We start from the raw sequence: 18,251 nt of genomic DNA, 5'->3' as shown, positions 1-18,251 counted from the left end.
TCTAGAAGCTAAAAAGAGGAACTGGAAAGTTCAAAGGTAAACTCCCTTTTAAGTGCTTTGAATGTGGAAGGATAGGACATTATGCTTCTAAATTTCCTTATGCTAAAATAAATGATAGTTGTGATGAGCCAAAATTCAAGTCTAAGAATCAAAATAAAAAGCAACCCAACAAGGATAAGAATTTATACTCAAAGGAAGAAAGTAATTATATAAGAAATAAAAGTGTAACCAATGATGACAAAGGTGAAATATTGTTCATCGTTGAAACAAAAGATACTGAAGAAGAAATGAATTATGAAGGAGAACTTAGAAGTGCATTAAAGGAAATAAATACCCTTAGAGAGAGGGAAGGAAAATTAATGAAACAACTCCAAGACAAAGAATTGAATGAGAAGACTATTTTTCTCTCAAGGTTGAGCTAGAAGAAAACAAAATCTTAAAGGAAGTTTTGATAGAAAAACTACATGCCAAAGAAAAACTTTGTGAAAGATTGGAGGAAGAAGTTATACTCTTGAAAGAAGAATTAGAGTAACTCAAACAAAACCTATAGCTTCATAAAGGGACTGAATCTATAGATTACATTCTCAACATGCAAATGTCTCCCCTCATTAAAAAAAAGTCTTGGTTATTAGAGAAGTTTCTAGGAATCCAAGAACAAAGGTCTCCCAAGCACATCAAATGAATATAATCCCAAGAAGCTTGATTAGACGTTCACTGCATGCAGAAGAAACTCCATTGAAGGTCCTAAGCAAATGATGAATCAACCCAAGCATGCTCATTTAAATGACTCTCAAGATGATTCCAGGAAGTAGCAAGGTACATTGAATTTCGAAAATGAAAGGAAACATAATTGAGGAAGGGAATCCCATATGACAAAATATTTACAAAGGATCCACAAACAACAATGAAGTAGGTGTTGGAAATCAATGAATGAATGAAGTCCCTCCAAGGAATAATTTCAGAAGATCAATATTGTTGGAAATATTAAGAGGGGGGTGAATCAATATTTCTTATCAATTAGTATATTTTTAATTCCACGGAGCATTAGTTTTTATTAGCATCATATAAACTTAAAAATCATTAATGCTATTCAACAATACATAAAAAGTAGAGACAATAGAGACACATATTTTTAAGTGGAAACCCCTTCGGGACAAAAACCATCGAATGCTTCTTAATATTTTTATTCAAAATATTTACATCAAGTTTTTAGATCCAACTAAAGGAGGCTCCAACCTATAAGACACTCCTATGCCCTGTTTACCAATTGTAACTAGAAGGACACTACAACACCCTAATTTTCAGGCTCCAACCTGATGGATGCTCCAATACCCTGTTTACCAGCTACTACTAGATAGACGCTCCAACGCCCTATGTAGGATACAAAATTCCCTAGAACCACCCTACCACCCTAAAGTTTTCTCAGGCTCCAACCTGAAGGAGACTCCACTCTCTTACCTTGCACCACCCTGCCACCTTGATTAGTCGACGGACGATGTTTCAAAATTTCCAGACATGATCCACCTGTGCTAAAAAATAAATACAAGGAAATGAAAATACGAAAGAAATGCCACACAACTATGTCAATCAAAGCTTCCTATACTCAAATTTCATATCAAATTTTAGCTGTATCAAATTCAATCATTATGTCTTTGTTCGATCTTAGTACCCAAATCTGGCTGTTGGACAATCTGCACATAAAACCTAGCATTTGCTTCTACATCAAACCTTCAAACCTTAGTATCATAACATACATCTCTATTCAACAATATAAGTCCTACCACACTTTGTAACAACCATAATTGTAACCAAGCAACTCAGCAAGCCACAATGCAACTGCCATAAACAGTCTCTGATCGCTGATATAATCAACCTCTTAAAGTCTCAAAAACATTAAGTTGAACCTCTGTATATTATGCAAGTTTTGTAAACCAATATTTTTCGCAATGTCCTTATTGTATCAATTTTATTTGTATATAAGGCTTTGATTCAACAACAAGCATACCCTTAACTTGTCTCATTATCCATGCGTATTCTGATTAGTATCAAAGGCTTGGAACATTGTAATGATAACAAACATTCTATCACTATATAAACTAGCAGCCCATAATCTACAATATATGTGGAGGTTTTTTTCATACAACTTATCAATGTTGCATTGATCAAATGTTGAATATCTTCAGCGTATTCTAGGACTGCCTTCAAAATTTTGTTGTGATGAAAGATGACACAATAATAACTAATGAAAATGACCTTTCTCTTTCTCATTTTGAAAGTTTGGCCTCAGAACAAATAGTCATCTAACCTCTTGAAAATAATCACTTCTAAATAAGTGATTTGATGCCAAGATTAACTTAGTGTAGGCTGAAAAGTTTCCACTATAGCTGCTCTAATCCAAATATGTGATTTGGACTTTCACAAGTTGGCTCAACACTTCTTCCACACACATATGTATATGTTTGAAGACTAGAAAGACAAGCTTCAGTTTGTGTCACTTCTTCATTGGTCAAGTAATGATAATGTCGAACAACAGACCCTTAAGATGATACAAATTTCAGAACAATAATGCAATAAAACTAGCCTAAGAATATTCATGCCAATTGGATAAATTTGTGTTGTAAATGTCTTTGTATCATCAAAAAATTTGGACTCAGATACTCGTTATTTTAGGCTTAGATAATCCCTTCAAATCTACTAAAAAAGGAGGACCAAACACGATAGAATTTAGGTGAAACTTCAAAACAATGATCGGAAAATTTACAAAGTGTGTCCTTCAAAAGGAAATTTTGATCATATGGCCCTCGGTTATCTTATAGAAGGTAGGGCGAATGACTTTGGTTTATTTCAAGTATGACAGTCATTAAGTTTGGTGTGTTGACTATTCTTTTGGATTGCGGCTAGGTAAGGGAAATCAAAGAAAGTAGACTAGTAACAAGTTTTTTAAGCCCAGATTTTGATGCCCTAATGACGACCAAGCCAAACAACAGAATTTTGTTGATATGAGATTCCACACAGACTATCCATTTTACTTATGTAAAAATATATGACCAATGAACCCCTTCTCTACCCAACGAATCAAAATCTTATTGCAATGTATTATGTATGGTACTTAGAAATTTTCTTTTGGTGCTACAAGATGTGGCCACAAGACTCGTTTTGCATGGAAAAGCCCTTACATAAATAACTGAACCTTCTTTGTTGAAATTTAGATAAGAGTTTGTGCCCTAGTGAGGGTTGAATCCATATATATCTTTTGTAATCTAAAAACCTTCACTAGTCCTGCATAAACACAACCTGAACAAAATGCTTTACCCAAGATTTGTAGGTTTTAACCTTGTACAGAAATTACCTGCATACAAATTCTAAAACACAGAAAATAAACAATGCGAGAGCATAACACATAAAACACATATACACAGAGATTTCCCCTTGGATCCCAAAACCAGGACTACCAGCTTGATTTTTCATTATGTTCCTTTCAATGTTACAATACATATATATACATGCCAAAGCATCCAATAACATGGACCAAAAACCACCGTGCCCAAAACCATGTGCGAAAACCATGCACAAAACCATAGGTAGGTTCGCCAGCCTAATATAGGGTCCAATTTTTTTTCCCCCGGGGCACTGCCTCGGAACCTGTAGAGGGGGGCTAACTGCCCCACCCCCGCCCCCCTTTCAAACCCCTTGTGACCCCCCCACTGCACAATCGGCGCAATGAAGGGGGGGATTCGCCCACCCCTCTAACCCCCCGGTTAACTAGGAGTGCTAGTCATGGAAATAATATAACACAACCCAACAAGATTCAAAGACCAAAATCATTCATATGATCCCATAAAAAACTTAGCCTCTTGTGATCCCATAAAAAACTTACCCTCTTGTTTGATATCTCAGTGCTTCACAACGCTCAAAGATGAAGGTTTCATATTTAAGTCAATCAAAGGATGTTTAATTTTTTATTATACTTTGAGAGAGATAATTTAGTGCCTTATGATTCAGGTGGAAAATAATTACCACAATTAATAGTTAATTTTCTATCAATGGTTATTAAAACAGTGGATAATGCATGATAATAAACAAAATAAATCATAATATTAACGTGAGAATCTAATTGCAAGATGATTTCAATTTTACCATGGTAATTATGATACTCACCATGGTATTAACCCATGGATTTTGTAAACCATGGTATTTACCCATGATATAATAATTTATTACATTTACCTATGGTGTCGTAATTTATTATATTTTCCCATGGTATTCACCCATGGATTTTCTAAACCATGGTATTTGAAATGTAATAGGAGGCATAACTCTTGGTGAAAGATACTCGTAAAAAGTATAAATACATAACTTCACCATGGAGAAAATCATCATTTTTTTCTCAGAATGTAGTTTCATTGTATATTACCCATTTCAATTAATATTTGAGTTCCTTTTGTGTTATTTTTCTCCAATATTTCTCCTACACATTGAGTTTTTATTATAATGTTTTTATAAAATATCTCTTTTACGCATCATTCCATACTTTGAGTTCTTTTATTTTACTGTTCTGCAATATTTACCTTAAGCATTGTGACATATCCATTTTTCATTCGTGAAGTTTCCTTTATTAAACAACTTGGATCACAATGACATAAATGCATTAGATCTCACCAGAACTTTGCAGTTGAGCACGCCTGGACCCCAGAGTAGTATTGGGATGGATGACTTGTTGGGAAGTTATGGATGTCAATATTTAAGTCTCATTCCTCCAACAATCTAGATCAATGGTATCAGAGAATGATTGTTCTTATCTATTTTTTTCACATGTCCCCAACTAGGTTAGGGTACAAGGAGCTCGGACTCGAACTATTGCAACCTATGCAAGACCGTCCTCACAACCACACATGGAAGATAAAAAGAAAAATGACCGAGAAAGAGATCCTGTCAAACTGTTGTTCAAGGAAGCACTTACATGAAAAATGAGTGAGATGATTGAAGCCTTTACAACATTTCATTGGATGGTGATAATTTACAAAGATAAGCCACTAGATCTCTACTAGGTGGATGGACAAGCGGACTATCTCAACACAGTTATGGGTCAACCACATAAAACGCTTGCCACTAAAGTCCATTTGTTAGGCTGCACATTGTTAGTATCACAATAAACTCACAAGCATTACATGGTATCTCTATCCTCAAGCGAACTATCTCAACACAGTTATGGGTCAACCACGTAAAACGCTTGCCACTGAAGTCCATTTGTTAGGCTGCACACTGTTAGCATCACAATCAACCCACAATTATTACATGGTATCTCTATCCTCTTCGTTCATCACAATTATGGGTCAACCGCACAAAAGCCTTGCCACTGAAGTCCATTTGCTAGGTCGCACATTGTCATCATCATAGTTGGCCCACAAGCATTACAGGGTATCTCTATCCTCAAATCTTTGTTCATCACAATTAAGAGTCATCCACAAACCCATCCACAAACCCACAATTATGGTCAACCATGCAAAACCCTTGTCTTCAACATCACTTGGTTTTGGGTCATCCAAAAACCCACAATTATCCTCCTATTCAACGTTGACTTCCCTACAACGAACTTTAAGCAATGGGGACTATTGCTTCTTAAAGGGGGAGGATTGATCCAGGTGGAAAAGAATTACCGCAACTAAAATTATTTTTCTATCAATGATGGTTAAAATCATGGATAATGCATGATAATAAACAAAACAAATCATAATATTAAAGTGAGAATCTAATTGTACGATGATTTCAATTTTACCATCATAATTATGATACTCATCCATGGATTTTGTAAACCATTGTATTTACCCATGGTATCATAATTTATTATATTTACCCATGGTTTCCCAATTTATTATATTTGTCCATGGTATTCACCCATGGATTTTGTAAACCATGGTATTTGAAATGTAATAGGAGGCATGACTCTCGGTGAAAGGTACCTATAAAAAGTATAAATGCAAAACTTCACCGTATAGCAAATCATCATTTTTCTCATGATGTAGTTTCATTGTATATTACCCATTTCAATAAATATTTGAGTTTCTCTTGTGTCATTTTTCTCATGATGTAGTTTCATTGTATATTACCCATTTCAATAAATATTTGAGTTTCTCTTGTGTTATTTTTTTGCAATATTTTTCCTATGCATCGAGTCCTTATTATAATGTTTTTATAAAATATCTCTTTTATGCATGATGCCATATTCTGAGTTCTTATTATATTATTGTCCTGCCATATTCTCTTAAGCATTGTGACATATTCCTTTAACTTTCACAAAGTTTCCTTTCTTAAACAACTTGGGTCACAATGACATTTAATGCAGATGCCATATTCTGAGTTCTTATTATATTATTGTTCTTCCATATTCTCTTAAGCATTGTGACATATTCCCTTAACTTTCACAAAGTTTCCTTTATTAAACAACTTGGATCAAATGACATTAATGTATTAAATCTCATGAGAAATTTTCACTTGAGCACACTTGGGACATACTAGTATTAGGATGGGTGACTTATGGGAAGTTATAATTGTTTTTTATTGTGTCAATATTTAAGTCTCATTCATGGGCTAGAATAGTATTAGGATGGGTGACTTGATGGGAAGTTATAATTGTTTTTTATTGTGTCAATATTTAAGTCTCATTCCTCCAACTATTTGGATCACTTTATATAGTCACTTGAGGGGCTTCTAAGGGCAGTCAAGGTGCATGGAGAAATAGCCATTAAAATTTGAATTTTAATACTTGAATCCCTAAGAATGAGGTCGATACTCTTTTGGAGTTGGGGTTTTAATATTTCTTTGAAGTCAAAACCCCTTACATGATTTTATAAATCAAGAATAATAGTTGAGTCCTATTTGTGAAATAGTTTGACCATATACTTTTTGGGAAAATCCCATATTTATTATTGACCAATGACAGGGTGCCACATCAACAAGTTTTTTGGGGATTTTACGCATAACCTCGATCCTTCTTCTTCAAACAAGCATAAATCACAAACAACGAGGCCTATTGTGACGTGCCACATACCATCAGAATTAGATTGAAGAGGATCTGCAAGGAAAATTCAGTGATGTATTTCTTAAAAAGTCTCCAACAAGTGTGGAGTATGTCCATCGTCCTGGAATCCAAACCCTAGAGCTAGGATTTCCAACCATCCTTCAATAGAGCTTCCAACTTTATGCAATCCAAACAAATATTTAGAGTGTTCACTAACTAACATTGGAATCGATGACAACACCATTCAACAAATATCACTGTATACCTCTAGGTATCAAAATAAGTTATTTGGTTATTGTTTCCCATGTACAAAATTCGGCCACAAAGAAAAAGATTATAGGACCTGTGATATGATTAGATATAAAGGATATTATCAAGTTCCTAGATCGAGGCATATGGGTCAAGTTAGAATAACACATCAACCATTTTCACAAATGTTGATACCCAATATTGTGTGTTATATATTTCACAATGGAGGACACACAACACGTAATTACAGACTTAAGAAAAAAGCATTTTCATTTAATCTAAGAAGCAACATTATGGGATAGAGGATGAGACAAGAATAATCAAGGTTGGATATGACCCCTTAATTCTAATCTCTTGGTGAAAGCTTCTTTAAGATCCTATTTGTTGAATTAAAACTTGAAGAAGCAATTCTATGCAGGCAAAATTAATACATTGGTGTGAGGGTAGTATATGGGCAGTGACATGAAGAGATTCCAGATGAAAATAAGTGTAAGGAAATATACATTAGCAGATGTTAGGACGTAGTACATGTAGAGAATGTATGTAGGTTCAACATCAAAGATATGACAAATCAAAAGAGCAGATGAGCAGTCTCAAAGGGAGACTCTATTTGGTCCACAAGAAAGTCTAAGGAAAAAAAAGAATGATCAAAGTACAAGAAAAATTGAAGAAGCATCAACGACATAATCTTAGATAGATACTCTATCAACTCCACAAGAAAGTTCAAGACCAGTTGATGAGTATTAATAGGAAATGGAAGCATGATTCATGGGGAGACTCTATCAAGGCCACACGAAAGTACAAAAATAGTTGAAGAAGTATTGGCAGTATGGTATTCGATGGTGATTTATCAAGTCCATAGGACAGTGCAAGAACAATTTGAGAAGCTGTTAGGTCCCTATACTACTAGGGTAACCCCTTATTGTTATTAGTACAACCCCCTTATTTATTGTTGTGTCCATGTAGTCCCCATATTGTTATTATTGTGCCCCATAGAAGACCACTATTGTTATTATTGTGCCCTCACATTATTATTGTTATGTCGGCTCTGATTATATTATGACCCCTTAGACTCCTATATATATAAAGAAGGTCTTGTCATTTGTAGCATCTAAGAATTATTCATTTATGTAATGTAAAGGAGGTTGCCCCCCGAAGAGGCTTATTTCTAAGGCATTCATCTATCTTTTCTATCTTTTTGTGAACTGGTTTCATAACATTTGGTATCAAAGCTTTGGATTCTAGGGTTTCGTTGTTCCAAACAGGTCATCATGGCATTTTCACTATAACTATTTTTCTGCGCCATTTCAGACGCTAAAAGAAAACCCATTTGAGACGAAATCGCACTGAACCTTGGGTCTGAATTTCAGAGCTTGTATCACTATATTTGCGGAAATATGATCTGAGGAAGTTAGGGTTTTTACAAACTCCCGAATTACATTCCATACAGGTGACCTGGGGAAAATTGTCATAACTATCTCTTTGAGCATCAGATTGAAATTTCGTAAGAAGTTACAGAAAGAGGAAGGATTGCAGTTTCTTGTCTATAGTTATCAGATATGAAGGTCAAAACAGTGACACGTGGCACTTCATACAAGTTCTCTCTTCTGAAAAGGTATATAATCAGGTCATCTTGGGAGATTGTGCATAACTCTTTCTTGGAGAATCCAATTTTGATCAAACTGGTGGCATTGAAAAGAGGACCCAGAGGGCTACTGCAAATCGTGATTTCAGAACTAGAAGATTCAAAATTATAGAGTTACAGTCATTTCAAGGTCGAGTGCCTAAAATCAAGAAAAGGCGATATGAGGAAGTTTGATGGCAAGGATCCAGTAAATTGGATACTACAGATGGAGAAATATTTTGATCTACATGGTGTACCACTATTACAAAAGGTATGTATTGCATCTTCATATTTAGAACCAAATCAATTTTTATGGTATAAAGGGCTTTGTTCTCGTAAGCCACTTGTTACGTGGTCAATTTTCATGGAGGAAATGATAACACATTATGAGGATACAAGGAGAAACACCTTCTTTAGCCAATTGATAAATCTCAGACAGAAGTGCTCAATGGTAGAGCACATTGAGAACTTTCAAAAATTGAATATAAGGGTAAATGATATTCCAGAGAAGCAAATGATTGATGTCTTCATAGGTACTTTAAAGAATAACATTCAACATGAGGTTCGTCTTTGGGAACCTGATTCATTGGAGAAGGTATTCAGGTGGGCAAGAAAATCTGAAAGCGAAATTATGGAAACAAGGAATTCCACCACTCACGACTATAATTAAGGAAGTGTTTTTTCTCCTAGCCTTCCACAACCTACAAGGTTTACACCACAACAATTGGAAGAAAAAAGTGAAAAAGGGTTTTGTTACAATTGTGATAGCAAATGCACTAATGGTCATAAGTGTGCTGAGAAGAAATTATTTTACATAAATTATGAAGAGGAGGAAGAAAAGGATAAAGAAACATCAAAAGAAGAGGATATACACTAGGAACCAACCTGAGAGAAAGAAGAAATGAATCTGACCATATCTTGTAAAGAATTGGAAATAATTACCACTCCTCAAACTCTCAAGATAGAAGAACATATCAGGAAGAAAAAGGTTCAAGAAGTGAAAGATCACATTGAGAAAGAAGAAATGAATCCTAGCATATCTTGTAATGCATTGGCTAGAATTACCACTCCTCAAACTATCAAGATATAAGGACATATCAAGAATAAAAATGTTCAAGAAGTGAAAGGTCACATCAAGCATCAAGAAATGAATCCGACCATATCTTGTAATGCATTGGAAAAAATTACTACTCAAACTCGCAAGATAGAAGGACATATCAAGAAGAAAAAGGTTCAAGAAGTGAAAGATCACATCGAGAAAGAAGAAATGAATCCGACCATATCTTGTAATGCATTGGCCAAAATTACCACTCCTCAAACTATCAAGATAGGAGGACATATCAAGAAGAAAAATGTTCAAGAAGTGAAAGATCACATCAAGCATCAAGAAATGAATCCAACCATATCTTGTAATGCATTGGAAGAAATTATGACTCCTCAAACTCTCGAGATAAAAGGACATATAAAGAATAAAAAGATTCAAGTAGTGAAAGATCACATTGAGCATCAACAACAAGTTCTCCAACTTTTAAAGGATAATGTCACTTTGGTGTAGAATCGGATGAAACAACAGGCAGATCAACATCGCAGTGAAAAAAGTTTTGATGTAGGCGATTGGGTATTTTTACAGCTACATCTCAAGCAAGCTATTTATGAGAAGGAAATGTTGGTAATACTGCATGCACTTAAGAAATGGCAACCTTACCTAATGGGAAGTCACTTCAAGGTAAAAATGGATCATAGTCTTAAATACTTTTTAGAACAAAGATTATCTTTAGAAGAACAAAAAAATGGGTCACAAACATGTTGGGCTATGACTTTGAAATCATCTACAAAAAAGGGAAGCAAAATGTTGTTGGATATGCACTCTCAAGAGAGGATGAGGACGTGGAAGCATTGTTTTGTGCTATTTCTATTATCCAACCATATTAGATAAATGAAGGAAGGGATGAATGGAAGAAGGACGAAGAAGTGTGGCCACTCATTCAAAAGTTGCAGAAGATCCCAATTCAAACAATATTGCTAGAACTTGACGAGGAAGGAAAAATCATATTGGAGCCTGGAGCAGTCACAGAAAAAAGAACCCGACAGCTACAAAATCAATCTATTTCAGAGTATCTCATCAAGTGGAAGAACTTACCCGCTGAAGATTCCACGGGAGGACAAGAATTTTATACAGAAGCATCAAGAACTACTCAAGTGTTGAGGACAACACTTTTTGAAGTAGAGGGGCATGTTAGGTCCCTATACTACTAGGGTAACCCCTTATTGTTATTAGTACAACCCCCTTATTATATTGTTGTGTCCATGTAGTCCCCATATTGTTATTATTGTGCCCCATAGAAGCCCACTATTGTTATTATTGTGCCCTCACATTATTATTGTTACATCGGCTCTGATTATATTATGACCCCTTAGACTCCTATATATATAAAGGAGGTCTTGTGATTTGTAGCATCTAAGAATTGTTCATTTGTGTAATGAAAAGGAGGTTTCCCCCTCGAAAAGGCTTATTTCTAAGGCGTTCATCTATCTTTTCTATCTTTTTGTGAGCTGGTTTCATAACAGAAGCATTGACAACATAGACACAAGGGGGGACTTTATCTTAAAGAATGCAAACATTGATAGACATGGTAATTCTTATTTCAGGGAGAATCCACTTATAAAAAATCAGGTTGACACATGGTTATGGAAGCATTGGAGGACAACCATGTACCTTTTCCATTTATTTTAAAGGAGGAGAGCGTACAAACATTGATGTAGACATTGACAAAATTTGAACACGATGAGTAGGGACATTGAAGAAAATTGAGTAGGAAGATTGGAGGAGAGAATGTAGGCATCAACAAAAGGAAGGAAAGAAAGAAGTCATATTTGCAGTCAGACAGGGTGAGTCCTCAAAAATATGTCAAGGAAAGTTTGATACATGTCAAGTAGAACTTGGCCTATGGACATTAAGGACAACCAATGTTTAGTGGTGTTTCCTTCAATGACAAAGGGGAAGATTATTACACATAGTATTTTTATTGTTGACAATCAATGTCATTAATGTCAAAGGGGATGTCCATGACAACAATAGTATCATTCATGAATCAAAGAAAGCAATATGACAACTAGATCTTTTACATTCTCTCATCAAATGAAGTCAAAAGAGGTGTGAATTTTATTGAGTTTTTCACAAGGTTATGATGTTTAATACAGTTGCGGATAGTATGGTTGGATAATCCTTATCAATATCTTTCCAATTGTACACCATACTCTAAAAAAATCCTCCCGGATGAGCAGTTATGTCCATTTGAAGTTCAACATTAAGCGAAGGATCAAACTATAGGGAAAAACAAATTAACACAAAATTGTTAAATAATGTGATTTTTTTGGGTCGACCTATCTTGGCGGTCAAGTTTACAGTGGATATCACAAATATATACATGAAGTTTAACACGAGTTAAGGTCATGCATCTTGCCCAGATCAGGCCGATTCAACATTTGAATGAAGATTTGAATGATAACATATGTGTTAACTTGCACGACGATTAACAACCACGTTGGACCATTCCTATCATGACACATGACACATCATGACTGGCTGAAGAAATGACATGGCAACAAGATGATGTGGTAGTGATGTGACTTGACATGTCATTTCTAGATGACTTTAGTAGGTGATGTGGTGCCACTAGGGATTGCCACATGGCATGAAAATTTGGTAGTTTTTTATTGATGAAAATTTCAAATATGAGGGACAAAATGCACCCCTCACAGGATTCTATGTGGCATGATGATGTCATCATACAATCACCCATGGACCCTAAGGCCAAGGTCACATGGCGTGGTCACATGAAGCTAAGGGCCAAAATTCATCCTCACTAATGGTCACATGGTTAAGAATTCACATGGTCATATGGTCGATCTCTCCAAGTTTACGGGTGTGGATACCGGTGCATGGTCATATCCCATAAGCCATGGGATGAAATAATATAAATAAGGCCTTGATGTTAAAGAAAAATACAACAACTGCAACAAACACTTGTGGTTTGATCTCTGTGGTAATATAATTTGTTTTTTGGATTGACTATGGTTCGAATTTGATGAAGGGTATTTTTAGTGTTTTATATATGTTTAATTTTGTGGATTTACTTTAGTTCAAATCTTGTGGAAGTATGCCTCGATGTATGTGATATGTATGTTCGATCCAGTGCTCTGTGGCATTGTTGGCATCTTCGAACGCATTTTTTAAAAGAATTGTAGCAAGGACCAATGGTTACCCTATGTATAGAGATGGAATGGTGGTCATATTTAATAGTATGATTAGTTTCATGGATTGAATCTAGTTCGAATCCTATGGAGAGTGTTTTTGTGTGTTCGAGCCAGTGCTTTATGGATTTGTTGACATATTTGAACGCAAATGTTTTTTTAAACATTGTGACAAGAAAAAACAATGATCTACTTCATAGTATGATTGATGTCATGGATTGAATCTAAGATAGAATATTAATTTCCTCCCACCTAGATGATGATTGGTGTACTTTCCCAAGGTACAACCTTTGCATGTGTCAACTTGCTCAAGTTTATGTTTGGGAAGTCCTGTAGATATCTGCTGCATTATATTCAAAGCCCCATGATGCAAATGGCCCAACTGCCTGTGCCACAACTCGCCAATGTCTTGGGTTTGCACCAATTTTGCTTTCGTACTCAATGTTCCACAATCATCTACCTCTAGTTTATAGATATTCTTCACCCGAATATCTATCCTCTTGGTCTGACCCTGGCTATGTGTCTTAGGAACGCCTTTCCTTTACTGAAGACAACATCGTAGCCTTTGTCCTCTAACATCGCGACCAATTCTTCTTCAGTCCAGGCACATACATCACAACTGTCAAGGTGAGAGGAGCTCCATGCTACCTCTGAAAAGCAACCATGCCCACTCCTGAAACACTATACCTTCCATCGTCACCCATCTCTCTGCGCATCTTGAGGTCATTCTCCTCCAAGGCACTGAATAAATTTTTATCACCGGTCACGTGGAATGAGGCTCCACTGTCAAGATACCCGACACAACCCATCATCGATGACACCATGCATGCGATGAGGGTAAAGTCCATTTCGAATTGAGAGGCTAATGCCTCACCTTCTGATCCTTCGAGGATCCCTTCTTAGACTTCTTCGATGGGAAATTAGTCGCATAATGTCACATCTTGTGACAATTAAAGCATCTTACTTTAGACATGTCACCCTTCTTCCCTCCATAAGAAGAATTCGATTTGAAATGGGAAGCCTTCCCCTTCCCTTTCCTTGCCTTACTTGCTAAGGCTAGATTTTCTTCATCATCATTCTTGGATGAAGAACCATCTCGTGTGCTCCTCCTGATCTCCTCTTGCATAAGATCCGACCATAGTCGTTCCCAATCCGGCAGTTTCTCCCTTCCATTCATAGAGTCTTGGTAGATATTCCAACTCTTTGGAAGGCCAAGGAGAGCGAGGCTCACCATATCATCATCGAGAGTAGTTATTCCCACACTGCCAATCTCATCTCTACAGGTGGTGAGCTTGCTTAGATATGTGGAAATAGTATCACCCTTCTCCATCTTGATTCTTCGAAGCTTATCCTTGAGCGCCAATTTCCTCTGGTCGCTACTGTTCTGGTAGAGGTCCTTCAATGTCTTCCACATTGAAAATGGAGTATCCTTCCCATGGAGACTCGAGACAATATGGTCTCGAACTCCCTCAAGGATGATTTGTCTCACCTTCACCACACACTTCTTCCACTCAACCAACACTTGTGCATTAGTTGAAGTTGGCTTTGGGATTTCTTGATCAATGAATTCCTTCAAGCTACTGTCTTCTAATACAGCCTCCATTATATCTTTCCATGCTATGTAATTCGAGCTACCTTCCAAGGCATACTCGAGTCTCAAGCCATAGAACACCATTGGCTAACCTTGAAGTATGATATGAATTCGATTTGCACCTGCAACCCCTAACTTCAAAATTCGAATTCTCTTCTCAGTATACTGTTCATAGCTTTGATACCATGTAGAAAATATGTGATAGGTTAACCCGATAATGCAATATAAATCAAAGCAGAATACTATAACCTACTTCTACTATCAATTTGCAGAAGCTTAAAGATCGAGCTGAACAATATAACTAGAAGAAGAAGAATCAATGACACAATACACATGAAAATACTTTTGAGAAAGCCTCAGCTAAAAACCTCACCCTATTGTATTATCATACATGGTGGAAATACATAGGAATTATACAAAGCCTTAGCTCTCACATCTAAACAGATCTCAATACAAGCCTCACAGATGCTCATAGGCAATCTTGGCTTCTCTCCAGCCTTCCTCTCTGCCCTCCAAGCTCCTATTTCCTTGCACTATTCCTTGTGGATGATTTTCCTCTTACCAAGTGGAAAATCCAGCCTTCAAAACTGCACAATCCTCAAGGATGAATCCTTTACTACATGCATGAGTTTTCTCCATGAGAAAACACATGCAACTGATAGTACATTGTCCTTGAACATTAATCTCAACTGGGTCTTTCTTATAATAGACATGCATGAGTTTCTGATCAGGGAATCTTCAGTTAACTGGAGTAGCACTAGTTGAGTGCATTAATGCATCAACTGACTGTGAAATCACTATTAGTTCCTCAAACAGTTTGGAACTAATTTAACTAGACTTAACTCAGTAAATTGAATTAACTAATTACAACTCAAATATAACTCAATATTATCTCCTTAATTTAAGGGATAACTCTTGCATGACTTCAGAAAGACTTCTAACTTGAATTTATCCAACTAATTAATTTAAAATAAATAAATTAATTATTTCCAAGTAGTTGTTAAGACTAAATTGATTTTAATTCACAATTTAATTCAAGGAAAAATTAAATTGGAATATTCTTGTTTCCATATTTCAACATTCCCTCTCAACAAGAAAGGGATTATCTGCCACCCCGATCTTGTCTCTATGGAACTCAAATTTACACTTTGACAATGCCTTTGTCAAAATGTCAACATCTTGCTCCTCTGTCGAAATATACTGCAACAACATGATCCTCTCGACTTGTGAAAAGCCACGGGCAACAAATCTTGCCTTATGCTTCTCCACACTACCATTAGCAGCTTGCTTTACCTTGTAAAGCCAATGGGAACTCACAACTGACTTGTTCTCCAGTCTTGGAACCATGTCCCAAACACTGTTATGAACTATGGAGTCATACTCCTCCACCATAGCATCAACCCAAATCGGCTGTTGCACTGCTTCCTCAAAGGAAGATGGCTCAGTCTCAACACATTCCCCAGCAAGGGCCATTTATCCAGTGTACCTCTCAGGTGACCTTCTCTGTCTACGCTGAGAAGATGGTGCTCCCACATTCTCTCTCGCATCCTCCAACAATTTGTCAGCTTCTCTTGTGCGCTTCCATCCATCTCTGCTTGAGTGGATATCTTCACTCCTGGAACCTCTGCATATGGCTGCTCCGCATCAGCTTGAGGCTCCTCCTCCTTAGGAACCAACAGTTCATCCACAACCTGTAGTTGGAGCTCCCTCTCAAGGGAAACTCACATTGCCTTCTACTCATCAAACTTGAGATCTCTGCGAACTACTGTCCTCTGACTGGTAGGCAAGTACACTCGATAGTTGTGAGGTGTATCAGTGTACCCCACAAATATCCCCAACTCTGTTGTCAGCTCAAGCTTCTTTCATGCATCCTTTGTCACATAGAAATATATCGATGAGCAAAAAATCCTGAAGTGACCCACATTTGGTCTCTTACCAGAGAAAGCTTCCTTTGGTGTCTTCATCCCAAGTATGCAATGCGGGCTTCTATTCTACAAATAGACCGCTGTGTTGCATGCCTCAGCCCACAAGTGAAGTGGTAGGCCTTGGTCATGCAGCATTGCCCGTGCTGCCCCTACAATAGTTCTGTTCTTCCTCTCGGCCACCCCATTCTGCTGTGGGTTATGAGGTGCTGTCAACTCTCGTTTAATTCCTTCCGCTGCATAGAAGTCCTTAAACTCTTGAGAGACATATTCTCCACCATTGTCTCTTCTTAAGGCCTTGACCTTCTTCCATGACTCTTTCTCGACCAAAGATTTGAACTCACAAAACTTTGTGAAAGTTTGGTCCTTCTTTTGCATGAAATAAATCCAGCATTTATGAGAATAGTCATCAATGAAAATCACATAATACTTTTGCTTCGCTGTGGATGCCGTTGAAAATGGTGCACACAAATCAATATGAACTCACTCTAAGATAGCCTCCGCTCAACTGTCTCGATCATGAAATGAATACTTGGTGTACTTTCCCAAGGTACAACCTTTGCATGTGTCAACTTGCTCAAGTTTACCTTTGGGAAGTCCTGTAGATATCTGCTACATTATCTTCAAAGCCCCATGCTGCAAATGGCCCAACCGCTTGTGCCACAACTCGCCAATGTCTTGGCCTTGCACCAATTCTACTTTTGTACTCAATGCTGCATAATCATCTACATCTAGTTTATAGATATTCTTCACCCGAATCCCTATCCTCTTGGTCTGACCCGTGGCTATGTGTCTTAGGAATGCCTTTCCTTTACTGAAGACAACATCGTAGCATTTTTCCTCCAACATCGCGACCAATACTGAGTTCTTCTTTAGTCCAGGAACATACATCACATCTGTCAAGGTGAGAGGAGCTCCATGCTCCCTCTAAAAAGCAACCGTGCCCACTCCTGAAACACTATACCTTCCATCATCACCCATCTCTATGCGCATCTTGAGGTCTTTCTCCTCCAAGGCACTGAATAAATTTTTATCACCGGTCATGTGGAATGAGGCTCCACTGTCAAGATACAAAACACAACCCATCATTGATGATACCATGCATGCGATGAGGGTAAAGTTCATTTCGAACTGAAAGGCTAATGCCTCATCTTCCGATCCTTCTGAGGATCCCTTCTTGGACTTCTTCGATGGGAAATTAGTCGCATAATGTCCCATCTTGTGACAATTAAAGCATCTTACTTTAGACATGTCACCCTTCTTCCCTCCATGAGAAGAATTCGATTTGAAATGGGAAGCCTTCCCCTTCCCTTTCCTTGCCTTACTTGCTAAGGCCAAATTTTCTTCATCATCATTCCTGGATGAAGAACCATCTCGTATGCTCCTCCTGATCTCCTCCTGCATAAGATCCAACCACAGTCATTCCAATCCCGTAGTTTTTCTCCCTTCCATTCACAAAGTCCTGGTATCTATTCCAACTCTTTGGAAGGCCAAGGAGAGCGAGGCTCACCATATCATCATTGACAGTAGTTATTCCCACACTACCAAGCTCATCTCTGCAGGTGGTGAGCTTGTTCAGATATGTGGAAATAG

The sequence above is a fragment of the Pinus tabuliformis genome, chromosome 6, assembly GCF_031772625.1.
Source record: "Pinus tabuliformis cultivar Carrire ecotype Pingquan chromosome 6, CPIR1, whole genome shotgun sequence".
Lineage (NCBI taxonomy): Eukaryota > Viridiplantae > Streptophyta > Pinopsida > Pinales > Pinaceae > Pinus > Pinus tabuliformis.
This window is presented reverse-complemented; position numbering follows the sequence as displayed.